The 20462-nt window shown below is 41.7% G+C and overlaps 1 long non-coding RNA gene across 3 annotated transcripts; it reads right to left on the bottom strand.

The window, feature by feature from the left end:
* Positions 1–2229: 2229 nt before the first annotated feature.
* LOC137340934 (uncharacterized) lies at positions 2230–11153 on the bottom strand. Of its 3 annotated transcripts, none has more exons than XR_010966910.1 (5): positions 10908–11153; positions 5343–5529; positions 4048–4122; positions 3492–3735; positions 2230–2667 (listed from the first exon to the last, which is right to left on the bottom strand). It is a non-coding gene; the product is annotated as an uncharacterized lncRNA (long non-coding RNA). The 3 variants fall into 3 exon arrangements; XR_010966909.1 differs by having other exon boundaries at positions 5343–5526; XR_010966911.1 differs by lacking the exon at positions 4048–4122 and having other exon boundaries at positions 5343–5526.
* Between the last annotated feature and the right edge of the window lie 9309 nt (positions 11154–20462).

Raw genomic sequence — 20462 nt, 5'->3', positions numbered from 1 at the left:
TGCAGCCCTTCACTCTGAGACCCAACAATGCGCATCCCATTCCCAGTAATAGCTCAGCCCCACTCTCAATGCAGACCAGACCTTGAGATACAAGATCCCTGTGCTACCCACATACCATGAAGACATTGGCCAGCCTCTCCTCTTCCTCCTCGCGTTGCACCTGGCCAGCAGTTGAAGACTGATGTATCCTTTCTCAACCAGGCATGAGAGAGACTGCACTACCACAGTCTGTGAGACACTGACCCACTTCTCCTCACAGCTGATGGCTCCTGAGTGAGGAGTCCTGCCACAAGCTCAGCCCAACACGGACCTTACGGGTGGACTCAGACTCACTCTGGGGAACTTACCCAGAAGATTAATAATATTAAGTGTATCACATGAGTATGATTGTATATTCACTGGTTCTGCCCTCAGGCTCTCTGTACATTGTATTCAAGCCAGGGAATAATTTGCCATTTCAGTGGCTTGGTTTGACATATTATCGCAGCCAGCCCACACATCATGTGCTGCAGCTCAATCATAAATATTTGACAGTAAAAGTGTCCTTTTGCAGTTGGGGGGTGGGGTGGTGCTGGGCCCAGTTATGCAACTTGTGGTTATTAATATTTCACACTGAGCATTGAAATCCTAGACAATTCCTGGATTTTGGAATACAGTAAAGAATATGGATGTACGAAATTGGTGACGTACATTCTGCTGGCAAGTAAACATATATAATTCTTTTAATTCTATGCTCAGAGCCTGGTATGTTGTATTTAGTAGGCTTTCCGCAGATAGCATATGCAGGTAGGGACTGGCTATGACTTCCAAAAGGGTCTGGACTCAGAATTGGGATCTGCCATTTGCAAGCCGATATCAATAGTTAGTTTCCTGTTACTTTCCTTCTAACCAAAAGTAGTTTAAGAATTAGAAATCTTTAATATTGACTTCTGTTTTTGGATACAGCCGCAAAATAAATTTATATAAATTTCTAAGTGGGTATTGAGGTGGCCTGATTTGTATGAATTTATTTTGTGGTAGTGCCTAAATTCAAGAGTCACAATGAAAAATATCTCATCCTTAAATAACTTTGAAAATGATTTCTTGTGTTCGCTGTCACTAGTTGGATCAGCTATTGCTGCATGTGTATTGGATTAAATTCACAGCAGTGTGTTCTCTCACCCATCCTCCCATCAGCATGGGGCCCAATTTGCATATTTGTGTAGCACGCACTGAACTTGCTCAGCTGTGCGAGTGTGAGGTGTGTGGAGGGACTGGGGGGAGGTGGTCAATCCTTACATAGGTCTCGAAGCCCAACTGTGAATGTGAATGTTAGTCATAGATTGGATTCCAACCTGGTCTCCTAGCCTGTGGTTAACAGGCGTAGCAGAGCACAGTAGAGCACAGTACACCACAGACTGGAACAACACAGTAAAGCACAGCCGGGTACAACCACATGTTGTATCATTAGGTCACCCTGATGACAATTACATTATGCGAAATAACGCATTTTGTCATGAAATGAAAAAGAAGTAAATCAGTTGAGACTTAATGTGGCTGTGACTGCGGGACTGAAACCTAGTGCCAGTTGATGTTTGAGTGTGTTATAAACACGCATGATGGGTTTTGTTGGTTTTTAGTGAGGCTGCTGTTTTATAGAGACAGCACCTTTCACACAAAGGTGAGGGTGGCTAGAACGAAATTAATCTTTGTTCCTTGCACACAACAAGACCATTGCTGGTTGAGCACAGAGTAGTATTGGCAATGTCGGCTGGGAGATGGTCCACAGCCTTTTTGAATGGGCCCTCTGCTGAAGGAGGATGTATGGAGGTGTTATAGTCTTGGATTGAATTGGAATATAGGGATAAAAGTAGAAAAATACATAAAAACCCTTAGTCGGTTAAAACAAACTATGCTTTAAGGAAACATATTTCTCCTATCCTCTACTCATTAGCTTTCTGCATCCACATTGCCCTATGTCTGAAGGTTTAACCAAGTAGCCCATGGGAATCTCCATCAATGCTGCTCCTGCCAGGCAGTGTAATTAATGGGTCGTGAGCAGTGATTTCCCCACCCTTACCATCACCATTGCACTTCCCCAAGATGATTCATCCCAGTCAGGCAAACTCAGCATCAAGGGAAAGCCCAAGAATGAATGCCAGTCAAGACTATGGTTTTGAATTTAGATCCTTTCAGTAATTAATTAAGACAGTGAAGACTCTTAATCATTTTTTTATTATTGTGACACAGCTTAAGTTTCACCATATTGTCAGTAAAGAGATTTTTAAAAAATCTTTATTATTCTAACTTACTGGTAAAGTATTAAAGCTCCTAAAGTATTCATAATATTTGTGAATTGCAATCCAATTGCAAATCTGTTTAGATTATGAATACTTGTGGAGCTAGTGAGAACATACTTGTATGTACAAATACAACTTGTATTTATTTAGATTGCAAAATATTAGCAGCATAAATATTTGTAATTTTACAGTAAGTACAGAAATACAAGCTTTCAAAGCCACAGATCTCCATCAATAGGCCTACATCTCTCTGACTGTTTAAAGTTTAAAGATGAGCGTCCCCATCAGCCTTTTTGAGAGTATGAGCTCTCCTATGAGGCTATGTATCCTCCTTTTCATGCCATATTGTCTTGTCATACAATGCATCTTCCATGTCCAAAAGGATGAGCTGGGTAACATAAAGAAAAAAAGAAAGATTTGCATTTATATAGCACCTTTCATGACCTCAGGATGCCCCAAAGTGCTTTACAGCCAATGAAGTACTTTTGAAGTATAATCACTGTTGTAATGTAGGAAATGCAGCAGCCAATTTGTGCACAGCAAGGTCCCACAAACAGCAATGAAATAAATGACCAGATTTTCTGTTTTTGGTGGTGTTGTTGGATAAATGCTGGCCAGGACACCAGTAGAACTCCCCTGCTCTTCTTTGAAAAGCTGTGGGATCTTTTACGTCCACCTGAGAGGGCAAACAGGGCCTCGGTTTAATGTCTCATCTGATAGACGGCTCCTCCGACAGTGCAGCACTCCCTCACTGGAGTGTCAGCCTAGATTATGTGCTCAAGTCTCTGGAGTGGGACTTGAACCCACAACCTTCATGCTTCCACTGCAAGGTCACTGCTGGTGGCAGTTGAAGCTAGTTACCAGCAAGCACACTAAAGACCCTGGGTGGAAGCTTCCCATCTGACTTTCCCTTTACCCCTCCTGTGGGAGAGACCTCCCTGCAACAGCACAGCTGAGGTTAAACTTTTGTTCTGCTTTAATTGACACTATGCATCACTGCTGGAAATTGCTGTACTGTTCCCTTTTTTCATTTAAAGTAAAGTTAAAATATTGAGTATTCCTGATATAATTGGGGGAAACTGGCTTGGAAGGGTCACTGAACCAAGTAATGAAAGCAATAAGAATCAGTGATGTGGCACAACCCTTGAAGCCAGGTTCCTCATTATGTCGTCATCATTCACCATTTATTAATTTTTCTTGCCAATTTCCTACCTTGCCCTAATCTCCTGAAGGCATTGACGTCTTGTTGATTTATGCACTATTTGACTCCCAATACCTTGTCCAAGTGGCCATTATTCGTGGTTGAACCTTGACACTGAGTGTTGTCAGGCTATTTTGATTGGGAAGCATTGCAGCGGAGTCTGATCCAGTCCTCACTTGATGTCCATACATGCACACTTCCAGAAGTGGATTGTGATCTGGAGCAGGAGCCCTGGCTGATTATCCCTTTCTTAACCTGAGGCACAGATGGGTCTTCAGTTAAACATTTCATCCAAAAGACAGCATCGCCAACAATGCAGCACTCTCTCAGTATTGCATTGAAGTGTCAGCCCAAATTATGTGCTCAAGTTCTGGAGTGAGGCTTCAAACCCATAACCTTCTGGTTTAGAGGCTAGAGTGCTACCACTGAGCTAAGCTGACATAGCTCAGGAGCTCGAAATAATTGGTCTGACAGACCTAGACTATGCGATTCATTTTGAGCTGGACATTTATATAAGTTCCAGGTAGAATATCAGCCCTTGTGAAAGATATCCATTGTGCTCCATACCTTGGCTCCAATATTCTGCTTTGTTCTCCAGATACAGGTCCTCTCCTACTTATGCTCTGTTCCGCCAGCCAATCTCTAGCCATAGAGTGCAATGAAATTGCAATTAAAGAATGAGTATGTCCCTGATAAGGCTTACTCACAAATTAAACATCAATTAATCTGATATATTTGGTTACAAATTTAAACTCCCCTGCATAACTGGTAGGGAAAAGATCCAGGAGTATGATCAAGTAAAGTAACACTTGCAACTTACATTAAAAAATCTTTACAAACCATGCCCAAAACTTATCATAGTAACTCTAACTGGACCACAGCAGGGTCATATAGATTTATTTAAAAGAGAATGACTTACAGAAAGAGGGAGAAACAATGAGAGAAAGAGTTGGAGACAAGAGATCCGGAGACATAGGATTGGAGTAGGCCATTCAGCCCCTCGAGCCTGTTCCGCAATTGAATTTGATCATGGCTGATCTGTAGCTTAAGTCCATTTACCCGCCTTGGTTCCGTAACCCTTAATACCCCTTGCCTAACAAAAATCTATCAACAAGAGAATGTTTTTGACGGTCCTAGAGAGAGAAAGAAAGAGTGGAAGACAAATGGAAGGCCAAAAAGTGGAAGGAAGAAAGAATTAAAGTTGGAGACAAGTATAGAAACAAAATCCTGCATTTATATAGTGCTTTTGACATCCTGAAATATGTAACAAGCAATTAAGTACTTCTGAAGTGTAGTCACTGTTGTCATGTAGGCAAACGTGGCAGCCAATTTGTGTAAAGCATGGTCCCACAAACAGCCAATGAGATAAATGACCAATTAATCTATTTTGGTGGTGTCATTTGAGGGATAGATGTTGGCCGGACATTAAGAGAACTCCCCTGCTCTTCTTTAGATCGTTCCATGGGATCGTTCACCTCCACCCGAATAGACAGATGGGCCTCAGTTTAAGGTATCTTAAAAGATGGCACTTCCAACAATGTAGCACTCCCTCTGTTCAACATTGAAGTGTCAGCTTACATTGTGTGCTTAAGTACTGGACTTGAACCTACAACCTTTCTGACTCAGAGCCAAACCAGCACTAGACACCTTTACAGAGAGAGAGAATGAGTGTTTTTTTGCTTTTATTTGTGGGGAACACCATAGGACAGCAACTAAAATGCATACTAGATACATAACTTAACAAGCTTGGTTTTAAAGTGGAAAGTAACTATGGCATTTAAAGCTGGGTATTTTCAGTGTACTTACATAATACTTTCTATTCAGTAAAATTCTTGGTAGACCAAATAAGGTGAATTACTTACTCTGATTAACAAGGAATGCTGTGGTGTCTGGAATCAATCCATCTTCTGGGAGCTCCTATGAACTGGCATGACAGACCTAGGCTGTTTATGATTCATTTTGAGCTGGAAGATTATACATATTCCAAGAGGAGTACCTATGATTTCCTTTGAAAACAGTCTACCAGCAACTGAGAAATGGCGACCTCTACTGGAAAAATAATCACAGTACAAGAAACTGTTGGTGTTACACCAAAAGCAGCTTGTTTACAGTATAGTTGATCAAAAAGATAGGAATTAAAGGTAGAAATTACTTGTCACCAGTTGAACAGTTGGTGTGCTGATAGCAAATTCCTCTCTGAGCTGGTTTAACGGAGGTGTTAACCTGTTTAAAATAAATGGGGTGATGCCTCTGCTAAAGTTTTAAAAATTTATTCTCAGGATGTGGGCGTTGCTGGCCAGGCCGGCATTTATTGCCCATCCCTAGTTGCCCTGAGGAGATGGTAGCGAGCCATTTTCTTGTTTTGATACAACTGAGTGGCTTGCTCAGCCACTTCACAGAGCAGTTAAGAGTCAACCACGTTGGTGTGGGACTGGAGTCACATATAGGCCAGACCAGGTAAGGGCGGCAGGTTTCCTTCCCTAAAGGACATTAGTGAACCAGATGGGTTTTTACTACAATCTGATAGCTTCATGGTCACTTTTTGAACAGATACCATCTTTTTATTTCAGATTACCAGACTCTTTTTAACTGAATTCTATTTTTTTAAATAGTGGAGAGGAATTTGATACGAGCACATCAAGCGCTCATGTGACAACATTATTCATTGAATTTCCAGATAAGAGTATATGAATAAAATGTTTTGTTCTCTTTTGTTTTACTGAACAATACAGACAAGTTTCAATTCTTGTCAACATGTTTGGACTATAATTAGGTTGAGAAAGAAAGAACTTGCATTTATGTAGTCCCTTTCACATCCTCAGGACATCTCAAGGTGCTTCACAGTCAATGAATTGCTTTTGAAGTGTCGTTATTGTTGTTTTTGTGGCAAACGTGACAATCAATTTGTGCACAGCAAGGTCCCACAAACAACAATGAGATAAATGACCAATTAATCTGGATGTGTTGATTGAGAGATAAATGTTGACCAAGATACCTGCTCTCCTTTATGTTCACCGGAAAGGACAGATTGGGCCTTAGTTTAATGTCTCATCTCAAAGATGGCACTTTCAGCAATGCAGCAATTCCCTCAATACTGCACTAGTTTACATGCGGCTACTGGGCCAATATGACACTTGATTATCAAATATATAGTAAATCGCATTGACATCAGTGTCCAAAGTGTCTTTAGCAATCTTTTTTACTGTCCCCGAAACCATGTTAACATTGGATTATTTTCCTCTTCATTAATCACACTTGGAAATTAAAACAGAAAGTTATGTAGCTCTAATTGTTTACAATGTCATCTCCAGATCTGTGAACCAAAGTGTTAGGAGTAACAGCACAAATATTCAGTGTAGAGCGCTACAGCCAATTCATGTGAACAACTTATCTGGGAACTTGATTGACTTTGCCCCTTCTCCTCAACTCTAGAACACAGTGGACTCGACGATACATTTCTCTTATCCCTAATCCTACTCCCCTTCTCAGGAATGCGAAGGACTCATACTCAGATTTCCCCATCCTCCTCCTTCTCCTGGAAACATGGCAGACCCTCTGCTCCCCTTCCCAGAAACACCCTCACATCTTCTATGTCCCCTTCCTGCCTCCTGGGAACATGACAATCTCATATTCGCATCATCTCTGTCTCCCTGCCCCCTCACAAGAACGCAGTGGACCCAGTGTCACATCTCCTCTGCCTCTGAATTTGGGAAAGCTCCACAATTTACTGCGACAGATTAGCAGTCTGTCACAGCGAGGCCACAGAGACAGTAGAAATAGAAATCTGACCAGTGTTGTAGTTGCTGTCCTCTGGGTAAGGTCTTCCGATGGAACTATTCCTGACTGGGAGTTCCTGATGCTACCAATGATGCAAAACAGTGGAACCGTGTCCATTTTCTCCTCACTGGTATTCCTCACTTTATCTACAAAGAAATTGCACGCTTGATCTCATTGTTGCTATTTGAATTAGGAACATCAGGAACAGGAGTCGGCCAATCTGTCCTTTGAGCCTGCACCATCATTCAATTAAATCATGGTTGATCTGCACCTCAACTCCATTTACCCGCCTTTACTCCATATCCCCCGATACCCTTAACCAACAAAAATCTATCTATCTAAGTCTTGAAAATTCCAATTGTCCTAGTCCACAGCATTTTGGGGGGAGAGTTCCAGATTTCTACTACCCTGTGTGTGAAAAAGTGCTTCCTGATACGACAGACATGGAGGACAGTGTGGAAACAAAACGATTTGTAATGTCCTTCGTGACAACTCACTCCATGCCATAATGTAATGCATCTGCTGGATGCAGCAGCAACAACTTGCTTTTAACATAACCTCGACACTTTGGGAGAGAAAAGACAATAAAGAGAAAATAGATAAAGGAACGGGCACTGAGCTTATGTTGGCAGAGTTAGGAGAAGTAATTGAAAACTTGGTGGAAATGGACTTGTCTTGAGAAGGTTTCTGAAGGTAGAGAGAGAAACAGAGCAGCAAACAGAGTTAGGGAGAGAACTACAGCTGAAGGAGGGAGGCATGAAAGAGTGCATGGATGAATGGGATGAAGAGGAAGAGAGAGCATAGAAGGGCCTGAAAATGGCTGTGAAGGTAAAGTGGGAGCAGAGGACTCAGGTCAAGTCACTTCTTCGACATTGTGAAGGTGCCTGTGGTTTATAGCTGGAACTTATATTCTACCTCGGGCCTGGATGTTTCAGCTCATTTACACTAAGAGGCTGCGACATCCTATCTCAGTTACACTGAAGGAATATTTACACTGAGGGTCATGATGACTCTGTCTCACTATCCTAGTTACACAATGGTTCTGAAATTTCCAAGGTGTGAAAGCTTAACATGTTAGTCTAAAATTCCTCTCTCTGCTTTTTTAGTAGAGGAGTTCAAAATAAATATGTTAATACTTCCATTAGAACAGCAGAGAGAGAAATTTCAGACGAAGGAGTAAAACATTCATACATTAGTAGCACGCGGAGTCATTTTAATGGCCGTTGTGTTCTAATTAAACTTTTGTGAATGATTCAATGTTTTGATGTTACATTCACTTACTAAAAATATGAAGGATCTAAATGGAAACCTATTGTACAATTCATCCTGGGCTATTTTACTGGATACAGAATCGCAGAGGCTTGAAAAGAGGTTCCCTGCGACCCTGTCGGTTATGGAAGAGAGCACGGGGAGCACATAAGAGAGAAAAAATGTAACTTTATTGAAACAAATAGATTATTCTCAGATCATGGTGTTCCTGCAAGATAGCTCTTATTCCTTGGCTGAATGTTGTGTACCACTGGGTTATTCCTATGTGGTCTCATAACTTCAAAGTTGCAACCCTAAGACAATTCCATCTCTGGATGCATGGTTGGAAACGTGTTGTCCTTTGCTGAGCATTGTATGTAAGTATTTGTGCACAATGACAGTTTCTAAAATTTAAAAAAAGCAGATATCTTGATAAGCATTTCAACAGAGCCAGTGGGAGGGTGAAATTGGTCTATGCCAGTAACGTAAAAGGGGTTCATAACGAATCAGCAGCCCGCTTTACATCACGGCCGATTTCCTTTCCCGTTAACTTCAATGGAAAAGAAAATCAGGTGCGGTGTAAAATGGGCTGGTGATCACTAGGAGCCTGTTTCGCACTATTGATGTAGCCCAATTTCACCCCAGAGTCTTTTTAAACTATAACTGATTTAAATGAGAAATGATTTAGTGCCTTCCCCCAACACAGCAGCCCATCCACTGGCCACGAAGGGCAACGAACTCAACCTGTATGTAGTTCCTCCTCCCCCAACCTAACTAACCCCCAGAGACAAAAAACGAACACGCTGCTTCAGCCCCCTGACCATCATGGTTCGCAGTGCAAACACAGTAATGTCAAGAAACCTGGATTAATTAATGTGTTCTTCTCACACGCATCTTGTAATCAAAATACACAGAGAGTTCATAAAATATATTTGGGAATGTACACTTAAATATACCACTGCTTCATAACATAGATGGGAACGTACAGTTTCATAAAATATATGTGTGAATATATACCTAACAATACAATGCCCTCACAAAATATATGTGAATGTACACCTATATATGGCTTCATAAAATATATATGTGATTATACACGTATATATGGGTTCATAAAATATATATGTGATTGCACTCCTATATACGTGGATTCTTAACATATATACGTGGTTGTATATCTATATATGGCTTCAGAATATATATATATGATTGCACACCTATATATGCGGCTTCATGAAATATATATGTGATTGTACACCTATATATGGCTTCATAAAATATGTGATTGCAAACCTATATATGGCTTAATAAAATATATATGCGATGGCATACCTATATATATGGCTTCATAAAATATATATGTAATTGTACACCTATGTATATGGCTTCATAAAATGTGATTGCACACATATATATAATGGCTTCAGAAAATATGTGATTGTACACCTGTATATGGCTTCATAACATATGTGATTGCACACATATATATATATGGCTTCATTAAACAGCTATGTAAATGTACTTTCTTGAAATTCCAATGAAAAAACGTCAGGAGGAAAAACTTATTTGATGATGTTTGACTCCCCCCATTTCTTCACCCGTACCAACATATTTCCTGGCTGAGATCATGGACTGGATACACACACCCAGGCCTCCTATAGAATCACAGAAGGTACATGAACTCGAAATTATGGGTCTTTTGATTCTCCCTCCCTCCCATTCCCCAACATCCTGTCTTTGGGCAAGTATCTGTTTATAAAGACAGTACCAGAAATGTTTGGTTGTGTTTGTGTAAACACGTAGTCAGGGCACATTATGGAAAGAGATGACCGCTCTTTCCCCATAGCAGTGCAAATTTTTCCTTTTCAAATATATATCCAATTCCCTTTATAAAGTCACTATTAAATCTGCTTCCATTACCCTTTCAGGCGGTGCATTCCAGATCGTAACAACTCACTGTGTAAAAAAAAAATCCTCATCTCCCATCTGGTGATCATCCCCTGATTTTTTTTCTATGTTATCTTTATTTTGAACTCAATTTATTCTTAAATGTCTGCATACAACTGTTTCTGAGCGAGAAATGGCAACACGTGGCCCTCCAAAAATAAAGGTTGTCTTGTGTGGTGTTCAGGATTAGGAATACTGCAACTGAATCGGTCTACTCTTGTTTCATTGGAAAGAGAAACTATGGGCTGCGGGGAAACGGCAACGTCAGAAATCGAAACCGATAATGATCATGTTTGTAATCGGGAGAAACAGACTTATCAGATTCATTGGTAAAAGACATTACTGCTAATCAACAGGCGAGGATGGTTGCACTTTAAAGAGGGAACTGAAACAAGCATGTCTGTGCTTTGCCACCTTATATAAGTATTCAAAAAAAAAGTTTAGACATAATTCACCTTTTGTGATAGCACGAAGTAACACGCGTAACTGCGTCAGAACAGATTAGACCAGCCCTTTTTTTCCAGTTAATGTCGATAAGATCAGACGATTGCAACCCATTGGGTTTGGTTAGCCAAGGTGTTCAACTCGAGTGAGGTTAACACGTTTAAATAAACAACATCGAAGGACGCTCGGAGTTGCTGCTGAAAGTGTCTCTCCTTTATCCGTTGTTAATACGGTCCTCTCATTGTGCAGAGTGGACCTGCTCCGGTTAGAATGCGGAAGGTGCTTTGGTTTCGTCTGGTGCTCTGTTGAGTTCACCACCCCCTTAGCTCAGCTTCGGTTTAGATGTGCTGTTCTGAAGTTCTATTGCCCCCTTTCCCCGCAATCCATGTTTTAGTGATCAGACTCCTTCCCAGAAATGGGAACAGTTTGCATCCCTTTTTGTTGGGAGGTGGGGGGTGGTAAAGAATTATTCTCTGGGGGTAAGGTCTAAACGCTAGGTTGAGTTATTATCGCAGTTCATTCTCATTAAATGTCCTCTCATTGTGCAGAGTGGACCTGCTCCTGTTGGGACGGGGAAGGTGCTTTGGTTTCGTCTGGTGTTCTGTTGAGTTCACCACCAAAAGTTCATCAGCAAAAATAGAGATTGAGATAATAGTGAGGGTAAAACAGATGAAGGGTGAGCTGGAAGGTTTGATATGTTTTGGGGGGTATTCAGTCTATCTGAGTTTCACAATTTTACTTCCAATATATTTCAGCTCCACTGTTAATGGGCGTGTGCTTCATGTGAAATCATTACCATACCAGGGACTTCTGTTACACCATCTGTTAGATATTGAGAATATAAAGAGTATAAATACACACATGAACTGTGCAGGAATGCAACCTCCACAAATATATTTTGTACACTAAACGGTACACTTTCGGAGTCCTTGCCCATGGACAGATGCGGTTTCCTTGTGGTAGGCCTGGTACCTCACCACAGGCGAAGACTCTGGAAAAACCTTTGAATAGTGCCATGGCGTCTTTTACATTCTACCCGAGCAGGCAGATGGAAAGTAACGAGACTGGCAGGAGAAAGGAGGAAGGCATCAAAAGGAGGTAATACCGAGAGAGGTACAGAAAAAGAAGTCAGCGATCAAAAGCGTTACTAAAAGGAGGATGAGGTTAAGAAAATGGCTATTTGTCAGGGAAAAAAACAGCAAGATGTTGCAAAAATAGAGATTGAGATAATAGCGAGGGTAAAACAGATGAGGGGTGAGCTGGAGGGTTTGATATGTTTTGGGGGGTATTATTATCAGCTCCTGTCACCGGTTGATGTTCAGAACTGATCAGAAATTACAGCAGTTCGCTGGAAAATCAACAATACTCAAATATTCACGGCTGTGGTCGAAAGTTCCATACATTTGTCTAATCTGCTTTGATATCCAGCAAATACTTAAGCAAGTTACAACATACGCTGTGCTAGAGGAAACAGAAAGGGGCCTACTTGTGGATCAGCAGATGTTGAAGTACTCTTGACAGCAAATAAGCAGAAACTCCCTCATTCACTTACCAGTGAAATATAACTCCCATTGACTGCATTTCAATTTACTCAAGTCATATTGCTGGCCCTACCTGACACTGATCAATTAAACTTCCTAGCTGAAAAGGTTGGTGATGCAGAGCCACGTTCAATATTGTTTTGGTGGTTGAGTATTTCCAGTACTGCAGCCATTTAGTAATGTATTTTCGTCCACTCAGAGTCGGTGACCAAGTCACTTATTACTGAAAACGTCCCTCGAGATCAGAACCAGAAGTGGAACCAGACTTCAATGGAAATAAAAATCAGGAGAGATGTAAAATGGGCTGCCGATTTGCTATCACTTGTTTTACACTATGGCACAAAATTAAAAGACCCACCCATTGCATCCATGGGCGTTGGGTCTGCTGCTTATTCATCAGTGTTCATTCTCTATGTTATAGTGAAAGGTTAGATTAAGAAGGAGTTTGTTTCGTGCCCATATATAGTCACAAATATGAAAAGAATACAGTCAAATATGATTCCTTCATCAAACATGAACTTTCCGTATCCAAATTTGTAAATGTCTGAATACAAACAATGATGAGAAAACTGAAAAAACCCCACAGTTTGCATTTATTTAACTTTAAAAAAAATCCAAAGATACTTCACAAATGAAAATAATACAGGAATGGTGCCACGGTGATGGGAAAGAGATTAGGTGAGGTGACTGAAAGCTTCATTGAATAAATGGGCCTTGAGAAGGTTTTTAAAACAGGAGAGAGAAGTAGAGAGATGAAGGAGTTTGAGGAGGAACTTCAGGAGAGTAAGGTCAAGGTGGCTGAAGACTGCCAAAGGGAGGCGGGATGCACGATAGGTCAGATTCAGAGGACCAAAGGGTGCGAGAGGGTATTCAAGGCTGGAGGAAGTTGCAAAAATAGGGTGGGATGAGGTCTTTGGTGAGAATAAGGAGTCAGGCAACGATTTTAAATTTAGTACGTTGGGGTACAGGCAGCCTATGTAGGATAGCAGGAATGGAGGTGATGGGTGAGCAGGACTTAGTGTGAGATAGGAAAGGGAGGCATCTCTTTGGATAAGTTGGAGTTTGTGGACGGTGGAGGATGGGAGGCTATCAAGGAGGGCTATGGAATCTTCAAATCTAATGGTGACAAAAGCATGGATAAGGGTTTCAGCAGTGGAGGCACTGAGGTAGTGGTGGAAAGCAGGCAATGTTGCAAATAGAAATAAGTGTCAAATTTTGTTTGATAACGCTCCTGTGAAGCATCTTGGGATGTTTTACTACATTAAAGGTGCTATATAAATGCAAGTTGTTGTTGTCTTGGTGATGAATGCAATGTGAGGTTTGAAGAAGATGCTGGGGAAGGGTATGGAAGGGGAGGGGAGTTTATACTGGAGGAACCAAAAACTATTGCTTTGGTTTTTCCAATGTTCAGCTGGAGGAAGTTGTGACTCATTCATGACTTGAAGTTGGTCAAGTAATTTGACAGCATGGAGGTGGTCATGGAACTGAGAGAGGTAGTGGAGAGGTAGAATTGGGTGTTGTCAGCATACTCATGGAAGCTGACTCAGTGCTTGTGTATTATATCACTGAGGGGCAGCATGTAGATGAGGAAGAGGAGGGTCTAAAGGTTATATTGCTGTGGGACACCTAAGGTGACAGTCTGGAGGCCATGCTGGAGATCATATGGCTGTGTTTGGATAGATAAGAGTGGAACCAAGCAGAGGCAGCCCCACAGAGTTAATCAATGGAGGAGAAATGATGGAGAAGGATGACATCAGTCTACTCTCAACCATCAGCAAAGCGATGGAAGGTGTCGTCGACAGTGCTATCAAGCAGCACTTACTCACCAATAACCTGCTCACTGATGCTCAGTTTGGGTTCCGCCAGGACCACTCGGCTCCAGACCTCATTACAGTCTTGGTCCAAACATGGACAAAAGAGCTGAATTCCAGAGGTGAGGTGAGAGTGACTGCCCTTGACAACAAGACAGCATTTGACCGAGTGTGGCACCAAGGAGCCCTAGTCAAATTGAAGTCAATGGGAACCAGGGGGAAAACTCTCCAGTGGCTGGAGTCATACCTAGCACAAAGGAAGATGGTAGTGGTTGTTGGAGGCCAATCATCTCAGCCCCAGGACATTGCTGCAGGAGTTCCGCGGGGCACTGTCCTAGGCCCAACCATCTTCAGCTGCTTCATCAATGATCTTCCCTCAATCATAAGGTCAGAAATGGGGATGTTCGCTGATGATTGCACAGTGTTCAGTTCCATTCACAACCCCTCGGATAATGAAGCAGTCCGAGCCCACATGCAGCAAGACCTGGACAACATCCAGGCTTGGGCTGATAAGTGGCAAGTAACATTCGCGCCAGATAAGTGCCAGGCAATGACCATCTCCAACAAGAGAGAATCTAACCATCTCCCCTTGACATTCAACAGCATTACCATCGCTGAATCCCCCATCATCAACATCCTGGGGGTCACTATTGCCCAGAAACTTAACTGGACCAGCCACATAAATACTGTGGCTACAACAGCAGGTCAGAGGCTGGGTATTCTGCGGCGAGTGACTCACCTCCTGACTCCCCAAAGCCTTTCCACCATCTACAAGGCACAAGTCAGGAGTGTGATGGAATACTCTCCACTTGCCTGGATGAGTGCAGCTCCAACAACATTCAAGAAGCTTGACACCATCCAGGACAAAGCAACCCGTTTGATTGGCAGCCCATCCACCACCCTAAACATTCACTCCCTCCACCACCGACACACTGTGGCTGCAGTGTGTACCATCCACAGGATGCACTGCAGCAACTCGCCAAGGCTTCTTCGACAGCACCTCCCAAACCTGCGACCTCTACCACCTAGAAGGACAAGGGCAGCAGGCACATGGGAACAACACCACCTGCACGTTCCCCTCCAAGTCACACACCATCCCGACTTGGAAATATATCGCCGTTCCTTCATCGTCACTGGGTCAAAATCCTGGAACTCCCTTCCTAACAGCACTGTGGGAGAACCTTCACCACACGGACTGCAGCGGTTGAAGGTGGCAGCTCACCACCACCTTCTCAAGGGCAATTAGGGATGGGCAATAAATGCTGGCCTTGCCAGCGGCGCCCACATCCCATGAATGAATAAAAGCAAAACATGGTCAGCTGTACTACTAAACACTGCTGAGAGGTCGGGGAGGACAAGAAGATTTAACACACCTCAATCACAGATACAGAGATGTTTTGTGATTTTAGTTACAAAATGTTTTGTGATTTTGGCCATGGCTATCTTGGTGCTGTGAGATGCACAGAAGTTGAACTGGAGAGATTCAAACAGGAGTTTTGAGAGAGATGGGCACAAAGCTGGGAGGAGACATTGCATTCAGGAACCTTAGGAAAGGGAGCTTAGAGATAGGACAATAGTTGGAGATGATGGATGGGTTGAAAATGAATTTTTTGAGGAGGGAGGTGATGACAGCAGTTTTGAAAGGAAGAGGGACATTGCCTAAAGAAATGAATAATGTAGCTCTACACTCACGTGAGAGGATTATATGCCGACTTTCATCAGCTATTACTGTATTTTAAACTAAGAACCTCTGGATCGAGCTGCAAAATCAAGAACTGAAACAAGTTATGGGTCTTGTGGCAAAAACCGTGAACTTCATCAGTGCACAATAATTCTGGCATTGTCAATTCAAACATTTCTTTGAGGATATTGAGACCGAATATCCAGATGTACTATTGTATGTAGAGGTTAAGTGGTTCCACAAGAGAGGACCATTGCATCACTCTTTCAAATCTCTATCTGAAATTAGACTATTTCTTAGGCTCAAATCAAAGACATTCTCAATCTTAATGATTCTCCAGATTGGTGAAAGTCTTTTTTTAAAATAACCTGATGTATACCTGAACCTATTCTACACAAAACTGCAGGGAGTGAAGAAACTGTTGTGGTATTTGTTGAGCTGCGAGGGCATTTGAATGCAGATTCCAGCTGTATGTTCATCAGCTGCTGGAGAATGATTTCACCAACTTCCCATCTTTTTTACGAATTTTGTTTGCATTCATTACGGTGATCAAAGTTTTTCCAATACAATAGATATGAGGTTTTTTTTAATTTGCTAAGACAGGCTAACAATTGCTTATTTACAGTCTATGGGAAAACACGTCAAATGTTAGGGGAATGTTAATCGATTTTCCCTTCTCTAAACAGAGTGGCTGAGGCCAATTGAGGCTATTATTGCCATACTGGCTCAAATCAGCACAGTCTAGACATCAAACCTGGAACCTTCCTTGTCTGATACAGCTGCTATTCAATGGATACTCGTCTGAGACAAGCAGTGGTCGAAGGCTTTCAAGCAAGATATTAGGACAGTTTGTGACACACATATCTTGTGTGTGAATTCTTGCTTAAAAATTTCATCTATATGTACCTTTCATAAAATACAAGGAAATGACCAAGGATTTACAAGGGAAAACCAGGTACAGGAAAGACTGATCAGAATCTCGGGAGACTGAAACAGTGAACGCTGATAGTATCATGAGGGAACTGGCTTGTGACTGCGACTTAATTAGCATGCACGTTTGAAATGACATGATCGCTGCCGAGCACCCCAGAATTCTGACTGTATCTCTGATGATATTAATCCAGTCCTATCGCTGTATCAAGCTCTAGCCAATGTCCTGATGTTGTCACTAGCACCCATTGTGATATTGGGCCAGAATTTACTGTAGCCGGAGAATGGACCATTTCATTTCCGTGAGACTTTGCACTGGATGCTGCTGTAAGTGGGAGATGGAAACAGCGCGGCGCCCTCTACTGGGCATCTGGGATCTGTGTGAACAGGGCAAGCAACTGTGTATCTCCTTAACCAATCAAACTAAAGGATTGTGAAATGAACAAACCAGAGTCTGAACCAGGAAGTGTAAAAGTTAGAGTAGTGAATTCAATGTCAAATCAGATACAGAAAATGAAATAAAGAGAGGGAAAGAAAGATCGTATTAAGAGACAGAGAAAAGAGACAGAAAGAAAAGTAGAAAAAAACATGTAATTTAAATTTAAAAAAAATCTCCAATAACTAAAACCTGAAGGAATGAGACTCCACACTTGTAATAGTTAATTTTCAGGGCCAGAGGGGTTGTTTGGCAGTAATTAAGACTTACCACACCATTAAAAAGGGTACTTAGACTGAAATGGACACTTTCTGTAGTGAGATGACTTCATATCTACTATGCAGGAACTACACGTCGTTCCATGCATTTGAGTGGTAGGTCAGGCAGCGAAATGCCGTTTTTGCGAAGCTAACGGTGGATCGGCACATCTCAGACAGCAACTTCCGGATTTTCGCCATTAGCCTCACTGTTATTTTGACAGTAAATTCTGGGCCATTCCATTTTACAAGGAAAGTATAAATTGTAAATATTTATTTCAATATGTTGTATATTATTTTAAAAAGTAGTCCTGGTAAGGAGACCCTATTCTTAAAAATGTTGTTGTGTTGTGCTAACTGCACGCAACACAACTTCCTTTAATAGGATAAGAGTTAATGACTGAGTTTGTGTCTGACCCTCTGCCTACTGTATGTCCTTCTACAGATTTAACAATGTACCGGGAAATATTGGGTGACTGCTTTCTAAAGTGGAAAGTACCACTACGCAAAAGTAGTGATATGACATGGTGGGGAAGTAGTTGGAGGGGGGGTGTTTCTGTACTGATCTTCTCATAATGATGTGACAGTGTGCAAGAACGAGTGGGTTGCAACTTGTCAATAGTGATTCAGCAGTCTAGAGTCTAGACCTTCCAGTGCAGCCCACTCCTCCGTGGGGTCAGAACCTTTTGCGTAGCTGCTGTAATCAGATTTATGTCATTGTGTGGAGGCTGGAGTGGGATATTCATGTTCATTTTCTTTTTCCTGTTCTGGTTGTTTTTTTAAAGACATTGTCACTTCTCTGTGTCTTTAGGCTTTTTGCCATTATTTTGCTGTATTTTTGCAGAAGGATGGGCTTTTTAATATGAGGGTTCAGTTTTCCATTGGTCAATGGCATTTTCTTGTGCGTTGCACTCTAAAAAGCCAACATTATTTTTGTGCACCAGAAGTGGTTATCATGGACGAGGGGCCCGAGTCTCTGATAGTTATCTCTGAGTTTAGCTATTCTGTGCAGCCAGTTTGCCCAAACCGCTCTGTAATCCAAAGAAAATAGGAAAAAGTCTAGATTCTGCATCCTGCTGGAGATATTATTTTGCTTGGCAAAGTTTGCTATGTTTTTACATTTACAATATGGATTTTTCCTTTAAAAAACAATAGATTCTCCAACAAAAAGTATCTTTGACAAATCCTAATCGGCCACTTGTATGAAGAATGACTTGAATCTGGACGACTGAGTACTTGGGCAAAATTTTTCTGAATAATTGTATGATTCCATTCCATTCTCAGAGGATTTTGATCTGATCTTCTCATTGCAATTAGTCCACCATCAGCACAGTTACAGTCCACATTAGTGGAATCCCTTCCACTCAACAATGAAACCACATCAAAGTTGTATTGTGATTGAACTCGAAGTTCCTTATGCTGAATGTAGTCTTGCTTGCAAAAAGAACAAGCATAATAGCAAACGTTAGCGTTGGTCGCTGAGCGGTAATAATACCAACTTCTGCGCACAGTATGCTTGCTACAAAAACAGACCATTTTTTGTTTTAATTTCAGATTTCCAGCATCTGCAGTATTTTGTTTTTTGTTTTAGGTGTGTACAGCTTCCTGTTTTTGCTGCTGTGCTGCTTCAGAGATCAGGTGATCTTCACACCCATCCAAAACAGCTGGGCAACACAGTGACTTTTAACAATTTCACTGCACAGACCAAGGTTTGAACAAGCTGCTCTGGATAGCACTCACCAACGTGTCTGTTCGTTCTGCCATTTGCACATTTTTTTTCTGTGAATGAAACAGATGCCACTCAGCAAGAATTGTAGTAAAATTTTAAAAGATTTATTATAAGTGATTGGCAGACAAAAAAAACAACATTCAGAGATAACTTCACAACAATCAGAACTTAATGTTCTCACATTTGTCTAGTGAAAGGCAATGAAACCATTACTTTCATTCCCTTTCTCCATTTAGCTACTGGGAATGTCTTTCAGTTTTTCTTTATCTTTCTGCTTAGAATAATCTAAGCCCAATTATTCAGAGCACCAAGGTCTTCCCTACCCTCCTCTTGTGAAGGTGTTGACTCCCTTACTGGGGTACAGTTCCATTTGTGGCAGTCACCCTCTGGTACATTATTGAAGTAGGTATTCTTCATACGGGATCCTTGATAGCGCATGTTGGCAGGCTGACTGATTGTGGGTGAGAGACTAGGAGCTGTGGAGAAGCAAAGGGATTTAGGTGTCCGTGTGCACAAACCACTAAAAGCAAATGCACATGCACAAAAAGTAATCAAAAAGGCTAATGGGATGTTGGTGTTTATCTCAAGGGGATTGGAATTCAAAAGTGAAGAAGTGATGCTTCAGTTGTACAGAGCCACGATCAGATCTCATCCAGAGTACTGCATTCAGTCTTGGGCACCGAATGATACCAGGACTTAAAGGGTTAAATTATAAGGACAGGTTGCATAAACTCGGCTTGTATCCCCTTGAGTTTAGAAGGTTGAGGGGTGATCTAATCGAGGTATTTTAACAGATAACGGGATTCGATAGGGTAGATACAGAGAAACTGTTTCCTCTGGTGGGGGAACCCAGAACAAGGAAGCATAATCTTAAAATTAGAGCTAGGCCATTTAGGAGTGAAATTAAGAAGCACTTTTTCACACAAAGGGTTGTGCAAATCCGGAACTCTCTCCCCCAAAAGGTTGTGGATGCTGGTCAATTGAAATTTTCAAGACTGCGATCAATATATTTTTGTTACGTAAGAGTATCAAGGGATATGGAGCTATGGCCAGTAAATGGAGGTGAGGTACAGAGCAGCCATGATCTAATTGAATGGCAGAACAGGCTCGAGGGGCAGAATGGCCTACTCCTGTTCTGATGTTCCTGTGAAAACCCAGTCCTGTCTTCACCCCGTGTCCAC

This window comes from Heptranchias perlo, chromosome 22 (assembly GCF_035084215.1).
Source record: "Heptranchias perlo isolate sHepPer1 chromosome 22, sHepPer1.hap1, whole genome shotgun sequence".
NCBI classification, from domain to species: Eukaryota; Metazoa; Chordata; class Chondrichthyes; order Hexanchiformes; family Hexanchidae; genus Heptranchias; species Heptranchias perlo.
This window is presented reverse-complemented; position numbering and strand designations above follow the sequence as displayed.